The sequence below is a fragment of the Photinus pyralis genome, unplaced genomic scaffold, assembly GCF_008802855.1.
Source record: "Photinus pyralis isolate 1611_PpyrPB1 unplaced genomic scaffold, Ppyr1.3 Ppyr1.4_LG3b, whole genome shotgun sequence".
NCBI lineage: Eukaryota > Metazoa > Arthropoda > Insecta > Coleoptera > Lampyridae > Photinus > Photinus pyralis.
Genome location: NW_022170510.1, coordinates 20657978 through 20666795, shown reverse-complemented (window position 1 = coordinate 20666795; position 8818 = coordinate 20657978).

Sequence of the window (8818 nt, the reverse complement as noted above, 5' to 3'; positions counted from 1 at the left end):
GGATTTGAGAAATTAAGCGAGAGAGTGGCTAGAAATCCACAACAAAATTAACAAAGAGACACTGCCTTGTATAGAAACTTGATTCAAACAATCAAAAAGTAAAAAAATGCACTGTTCACAAAAACACATACAAGGTCTGACTATGAATAGCAGGACCGATTTTTACTAGGTAACTGAGCACAGTAGATCAATTCGGCGAAAAGATTAGTGTGCTTACACCTTTGGGCATGTACATACCAAATTTCAGATTGCTAGATTACACGATTTGTCGCTAGTCATTTGTTAAACAACAACATGATTTATCCTGGCCAACAAGATCAAAAAGTAATTTAAAGAAAAATTGTCGAAAGATGTCCCCAAACTTTTCTTTGGCAATAGAAAAATTCTCCATTTAGAAAAAGTAACTAACATTCCAGTGATTTTGATTAGCTTTTAAAGAAAAAATCATGTAAATGACTAAACTAAACTGTTGAGGGCCCAGAACAAGAGAGGAATAATAAATAAATAAACATGTTGAAAAAGGTGTTAATTAATTAATAAAGAATAGGTAGGGATTATGTCGGGGATTTTTTGAAGGCATTCGAATCTGGACCGCCGGTGCATCCATATTCTGGTTGAAATTAATAATTTATGATATTATGGTGTGTGCAGCGAAAGAGATCGCGATAATTTTGTGGGTCTAATCCGGAGAAGTTCTGGAAGAGATTCGGCCCAGAACTACCAAGGAGTCATCAAAACGGAAAAATTCACGCGAGTTCTGTGAGTGGTGGAGTAAAGACAAAGTCATCCAGCGCGACAGTTCAATTTTCCGACTTAAACTATTGCTGAAGTTTAGTGTAACATGAAACAAAAGGGGATTGAACTATGTCGTAATTATAAAAATGTTATAGCCTCCCGCAGTAATGTCGATCAGTACAAAATCAAGCGCACCTAACACATACAACGACAATTTTTTCCTTTTGGAAATCATAGTCCACACACTAATTAATATTGGCGCAACGTGATCGATACGGATGGTTTAACTTACCCTAAGTCAACTTTACGTTTGACACTTTTATTGGGATTGCTAGGTAAATTATTGTCTCCTTGAAAATTGAATGTGGGCAAAGAAAGCACGTGTTCTACCAAAACTAAAATTGAAACGAAGGAACTTTTTCGTTATTTTTACAAGATTCGAACAAGTCGAATATGTCCAAACACCCAGACGTTCTGTTGAGAAATAGCTGACGACTTGGTCAGTCTTTTAGAACCTAAATGTACAAAGAAATGAGTCATGTAGAAAATTCGTATAGAGATACTGACATCCAATGAACCGATCCGCTTAATTTCTTCCTTCACCACCGCAGGGTGTAGCGATTACAAGAAGTGGAACAGAATTATTTTGAAACAGATCTTTACCAGACAACAGCCGTGAGCACAGACTATAAGCCGAATAAAATTACAATAAATAATAATTACGAAAAAAAGACAATATCGAACGTGCACGAAACAGGTTTTACAAGCATTTTAAAGAGGTCATTACAAGCGTGTACTATAAGTGTACCATATAAACAAACCGGTAGGTAATCATAATAATAAAATACGTACGCAAAGCCATAAAAGCAATAAAACGACCTAGATTTTGTATAATTCGAACTTGATCTTTATGTTCTAAATCCCAGATATAAATAACTCAATGACTGACCGTAATTACTAAATCTCTCATGCGTATGTTTAGATATCCAACAGAGTATTGATCGTATGACAAATCCACAGGGGGGATTTAAAAGTAATCGCGATCGTTTATTTTGAGGGATGTCGGGAAACGAAGACGTATTAAATTACAGTTAATCTATTACCAAACGTAACGCTGACGTTTCGATTATTAAAATCGATAAATGGGTTCTTTTATTCGCGTCGAACGTGTTGCATATGTCTACACTTCGAGCCTGTCAAATAAAGAATGTCTCCGCACGGTTTCCGATGATGAAATACAGAATCAATACACACACATTTATTTCGAGCTACAAGATCTCGTGACGAAGGTACGTATTAAACATAAACTACTCTTTTATCGGATATCAAATGCGTTCACCTTTAGAAACTCAATTTCCGCAAAAATGGAACGAACCTCAACTTTCCTTGCCTTGGTGGTGGTTATGATTACAAAAAATCCTAGAGGCTATTATTTATCTCGTTACACAAATTTGGAAGCCAACTGCGATGTACTCTGCATGTAATCTCTTTTTCCTCTATCTCATGCCGTAAAAATCCAATATGGCGTCCATAAGAAATAAGAAAGTAGTAGTGTGTAGCTTTCAACATCTAGCGTGCTATGGAAATTCTGATAACAGATTCAGATTCTCCGAAAAAAGTGCACATAGAAGGTGCTAACGGGACTTCCGACCGTTTAAGCTATGGAAAATGAAAACGAAAGTTGACATTTTCTATTTTTCCGTGATCAACCGAAGATGAAAAATTTTTATTTACAGTTTACAGTTTCAAAGATTTTTCAAAAATTTCAAATGCGTTTTTTCAGTCACAAATTTAACCCACACTGTCTCACCGTTACGGAGATTCCAATAGTGAGGCACGAATTTAAACCACCCTGTACATACAAACACGACGCACTAAGCAGTTACTTAAACATTTTCACACATTCAGAATATACCAACCAACCACTGAAGGAATCGTAAGTAGTCTTATTAACATGTAATTATAATACTCTGTTTATTTCCCAAATTGGGATTATTACGCTACACTTGTCTCTAATACATTATACGATGTTCTTTTAATTTTAGATCAGTCTCAGCCTTAAAAGTAGAAAATTACTTACGAAACAAAATACACTTACCGCGGTGAAAATCGATTCCTATACTAGAAATTAAAATTTAAAGATCCCATTAGCGAACGGCAAGCACACAAGCGCCGCTAAAAATACCATTTATTTTGGCTATGCGACATGGGCGATCATTGTAATTTTTACAATACCAAAACAAGTCTGATTATTACTTTTTATTGATGTACGAGTATGTCTCCATGTTGTTAATTACTTTAATTACTCACCTAATACCTAGTAATCCAAATAAATCTGATTATTTCTGATTATTACATTTTGCGTGTGTCCTTTTTTGGGCGAGCCTGTCCGTGTGCCACTTTTTGTGAAACTTTTAATACCACAAAAAGAATCAATCAATCATTTAGATTCCGGTTAGGTAACCTTCGATTCGTACTTTTATTTAAATTCCTATTCCTTTTACCTAGTCCTTTATTTTCGCGGTACATGTTTCTTTCACATAGTTATTTGCTTCGCCGACCGAGGTCGCGCAGTGTCTTCCATGGTATTTCTAATGCTATCCCTTCTTTAATTCAGTATTGCGCACAGTTGTATCTCTTTTCCCCTTTAGTAAAGCTTCTGTTCTCGAACTGATTAGATACAAATTTTCGTTTGGTATGCCATTACCCTTACTGGATTCGTGTCATACCTGTTAACATGGATTTATTGTTTTGACTTTACCATAATTATCTTTGGAGTGTTCTTGCTTTCTCTTTGATGTCTATGGTGACTCAATTGAAACGTTTTACGCATTTGTTTTGCATTTCTACAATACCAGGTAAGTTTCTCATTAAGTGTGTTATTTTTAGGGCTTTAACCTTCACTCAAGGTTTTTCATCGTTATTTTTTTTGGGTTACATTGTACCTACATGGATTTTACTGACGACCAAAGCCGTACCTAGATGATTTAGAGTTTTGACAATTGACATGTGGATGTTTCTACTACATTATCGACTTGGCATTTATCGCCATTTCAATGTAACTAAACAGCTGATTCTACCAACATTGGCCTACTTGGAATTTCTACCTGAAAATATATGGAATGAAGGTTATTTCGTTAAAAAAAAAGAGGTGGATAGATATGCAAATTTGAAGGTGGGGACATTAATTATGGATTTATTACTATCGCATGTTTTAATAGTGCCATTAAATTTTACCTCTAACTCGTATTACAGAGAAGGAATTAAGTCGTGAGTCTGGTTTCTATCCTGTGGTGAGTTAGTAGATCAGCGGGTCAGTCTTTCTGATCCGCTTGATCCATGGACCCAAAGTTACTCGCAAACACGTTCGTCGGTTTGCTTTTATCCAATTTATGAGCTAGTCGGAAATCAACTATAGACAACTAATTAATTAGCGATTAACAGATATCTCACAAATTTAAATGTTTATTTTAGATTAAATCTAAATCTATGAGAATCAAAGGCGCTTTTTACCACCCGCACGTTAGTAATGCAGGTATTGCATCGGGGTAAAGAATGACCCCCGCGTTTTGAAGCACCTGGAAACCGAATCAAATAAAATCTCGGTGATTTCGGTCTATCTGTACTCTCATTTCCGGCTAAACGGCTGAACCGATTGGAACCAATTGGTACATATATTCAAAGACATAAAAAGAAGAGCAGAATCGCGCATGCGCAAAGCGCGCGGGTGGTATTTGTGCTGCCCAAAGCATTTTTAGCGCATTTCCACAAAAAAAATGCGCTATTGTGGCCACTTTGTCCGTCCGTCCGCTCGTTTTGAGACGCTACTAGTTTTTTATCTTAAGAGCTATTGTTCTACTTTTTTCGCTATTTGGTTCGTTATGGTGTCGAGTCTTGCACCAAGGAAGGAATTTTTTCTGTACCGCTTACAAAAAAAGTTATTGTAAAAAAAACAAAAAACCGTTTTTTACATGTTCCATAATTTTACACTTTTGCCGTTTATTAACGATCCTAGAGATCGTTTATAATTTTGCATTGCTGTCTGTCGTCTGCCTGTTGGTCTGTCCGTCTGTTCCTTTGTCTGTCTGTCCCTCTATCTGTCCGTGTGAACGATAACTTTGTTTAGAAATGTCCGATCGCTTTTACATCTCCGTTAGTTATGAACTGAATTGCATGAAATTCAATATGGGCATAGCTTTAGCCATATAATACGCAATGCCAAAAGTTGAATCGAATCGATTCAAAATTCACAGTGCCCTTTTCGCATCTCGACCATTTATAAACCGAATTGCAAACTTTTTTACTTATAAAAGTATTTGAATGAAATTTGATACATAGGCACTTGGAATAAAGGAAAATCTAAACGCCAATTTCAAAATTTGGTTTTGCGCATGCGCAGTGCCAACTTTTTTATTTATGAAAGAATTTAAATGAAATTTGATACATAGGCACTTGGAATAAAGGAAAATCAAACGCCAATTTCAAAATTTAGGTTTGTGCATGCGCAGTTCCAACTTTCTTATTTAGAAAAGCATTGAAATGAAATTCTTTTCAGAAACTGAAATTGAAGTAGCACGTCAAAAATGAATTGCCCATGTGCAACGCTATCTTTCATATTTGTAACCGGATTTTTACGATTTTAACAGAAGTTGCATCTTACAAATGGGAAATGAATGCAAGTGGAAATGCGCTTTATGTAAATCGTCTACGATTACTTTTTTACTTGTTTTTTGTATTCCCTCACCATATGTACTGTAACCAAAGAGTAACTAATAATTATTAATAATTAGTAAGTGATCTTTGCTGTAACTTAGATGATTAGCATTATCCTTGAATTTAATATGAATGTATTAGAAGTTAGAACCATTAAAAGTATTATTATTATTACTGATGATGGCAAAGTATAAAAATGTTTTTCTTTGCATACAAAACTAGCGTAAAAAGAGATGTATGTGGTTAAATTTCAATGGTATAATTATCAACTTTTCTTTGGTTTTATTAGTTACCCGAAACTGCAAGGAGAGGCCAGTTATAACGTTCGTATTCGTTACACGTCCATTCAGTAATTTCTAACCATCTCGCCATTTCGTGAAAGGAAATGTGAACGGCTCGATTTTTATTCACTATTTTATAGTAGTAGTCACACCTTTTTTTACCAATGTCTACGCGACGTAATTTTATTTTAACAGATCCTTTTACGATAACATATTATTGACTCTGAAAATTCGCGGTGAAGTTTTTGTTTTGAATAAAATGACATAGATACAGATACAAAATATACAGGGTGAGTTTTTTCCGATGTTTAGTATGCGGATCTCATAATCCGTATAAGAAATGGACAAAGAATTGCAGAGTTTTATGTATCTAACTGTACAAGTAACGAAGTCATTGTCAAAAAACCGAAAAATGTCATTTTCAAAAATGCCCTGGCGTTCATTTATTTTCAAAGATATCAAAAATAGTTTTAACAAACCCTTGTTAATTTTTTCTTCGCTTTCTGATAGTGCTAAAATAAAATCACTTATAAGTTTCGAGTAAATAAGTTTCTTATTTCTTATGGACGCCATATTGGATTTTTATGTCATTATACACGGTGTCCATTTTTCGAGTGCCACTATGGGGATCTCACTTATCTTAACAGATAGAAAGTTGGTTAAATGTGGGCAAAGTTGCCAATTTTCATGCTGAATAAGAATCTGAAAAGACATTTCAAATATCTTCAATAGTTTTGAAGATATCTCAAAAAAACAAAAATTTCTGATTTTCGTTTTTATTTTTTTTATGATAAACTAATCGTAGTAGACATTTCTAATTAACACATTATTCAGACACTTTTTAATGGAGATTTCAAATATGGCATCCTGTTTTTAATAACTCTCCAGATGACGGAGAAACACGTGGCAACTTTAGTTTTTTCTTATGGGCGCCATTATGAATTTTCATATTTTGAGATTACGTCTTTTTTTCTCTTTGCAACGATATATCGCACACGGTGGTTCAGTATCACATTTTTCCTAAAAATACAATTTTTAATTTTCTGAGAAGAGTGCTTTGGAAAAATAAAACGTTCTTTTGTTGTGAACAAAAGGTTGACTTATTTCATGTAGTGTCATTTAGGTTTATGCTAGTTGTATTGCGAAAATGCCTTTTTCAAGTGCAGATCAAAGAGATATGATCCAAATTTACTACACTTCTCATCGAAATGCCCACATGACTGCTGCAACATACTTGCAGCGTTATCCAGAGGGGCAACAACCAACCTAGTTTGAGGTATTTTTCTTTGGCTGCAACCAGACAGATGGATCAAACTGTCAAATTTTGTTGACAACAAAAGAACGTTTTGTTTTTCCAAAGCACTCTTCTCAAAAAATGAAAAATTGTATTTTTAGGAAAAATGTGATATTGAACCACTATGGGTGATATGTCGTTGTAAAGAGAAAAAAGACGTAATCCCAAAATGTCAAAATTCAATATGGCGCCCATAAGAAAAACTAAAGTTGCCACGTGTTTTCCGTCATCTTGAACGTAATTAAAAACAGGATGCCATATTTGAAATCTCCATTAAAAAGTGTCCGAATAATGTGCTAATTAGAAATGTTTACTACGACTAGTTCATTATAAAAAAATTAAAAACGAAAATCAGAAATTTTCGTTTTTTGTGATATCTTCAAAAATATTGAAGATATTTCAAATTTCTTTTCAGATTCTTCTTGAGCACGCAAAATTTGCAACTTTGCCCCAATTAACCAACTTTCTATCTCTTAAGATAAGTGAGATCCCCATAGTGGCACTCGAAAAATGGACACCGTGTATAGAGAAAATCCATAATACTAAACACGTATTTCATTTGGGAATCAACTTTTCATCTTTGCCCAGAAGTTTACAATGTGTTTAGTATCACTGGTTAGTGGTTTTGTAATTTTTTTCTCTGTGACATCTAATATGGCGTCTATAAGAAATAAGAAAGTTGTGATTTACTCGAAACCCACAAGTCATAAAAATTTTATTTTAGCATAACCAGAAAAGAGGAAAAAATCATTATGGGTTTGTTAAAATTATTTTTTGATATCTTTGAAAATAAATGAACGCCAGCGCATTTTCCAAAATTTTTCGGTTTTTTTATCACATTGTCGTTATTTGTATACAGTTAGAAGATGAAGAAACTCTAACAGAACATAAAATTCTGCAATTCTTTGGCCATTTTAGCGACTTTGTATCTCTGGGTTTACGAGATCCCCATAGGTACTAAACATCGGGAAAAACTCACCCTGTATATTATTTTCGACGTTGTTCCATTTTTTTTAAATATACAGAATGACAACGAAACTACTATCCAAGCTCGCATTTTAAAATCGCTTCAGATAAAAAACTGAAATTTTTGTCAACTACATAATTGAAAAATGTGCAAATTTATTTTAAGCAAAAAAAAAACAATTGACCATCACTTCTGCTTTGACCGGAAACGATCAGAATTCCGTAATTTAACATGGCAACCCTAACATTATTATTGCCTTTTAGATATGCTTTATTATAGGTACTTGTAAAAATGAAAAATGGGGATAACAATGGAAAGAAGGTTTGAATATAGAAAGTGTCATTGTTGTAAAGTAAATAGTTTTCCTATGAAACTCGATCAAAGTTTAAAATTGACGCAATAAAAATATCGAGTTTTTTAAAATCTTTAAATCCGTTTTTTATTGCGCCATCGGAGAATGCCATGATTGAAGTACATCTCACACCAATTGTTTTTTTTATAAAATCCAAATAATGTTGAAATAGACTGAACGTCGTAAGTCACAAAGTATTAAGTTTCGGTATATGGTGTTTAAAATTTTCCGTAGAATTCTAATATTTAATAACATATTAGGGTTGCCATGATCAATTACGAAATTCTGATTGATTCCGATATAACGGGAAGTGCCTGTCAAATATTTTTTTTCTTAAAATATACACACTTCTCAAAAACTATCATTTTTTAACTTTTTAATTTTCAAATGTGAAAGAGTTTCGTTAGCCACCCGGTATAAGACACACTCCATACTTCACAATGAATATGGTCAATGTGACTTATTTTTTCTAATGG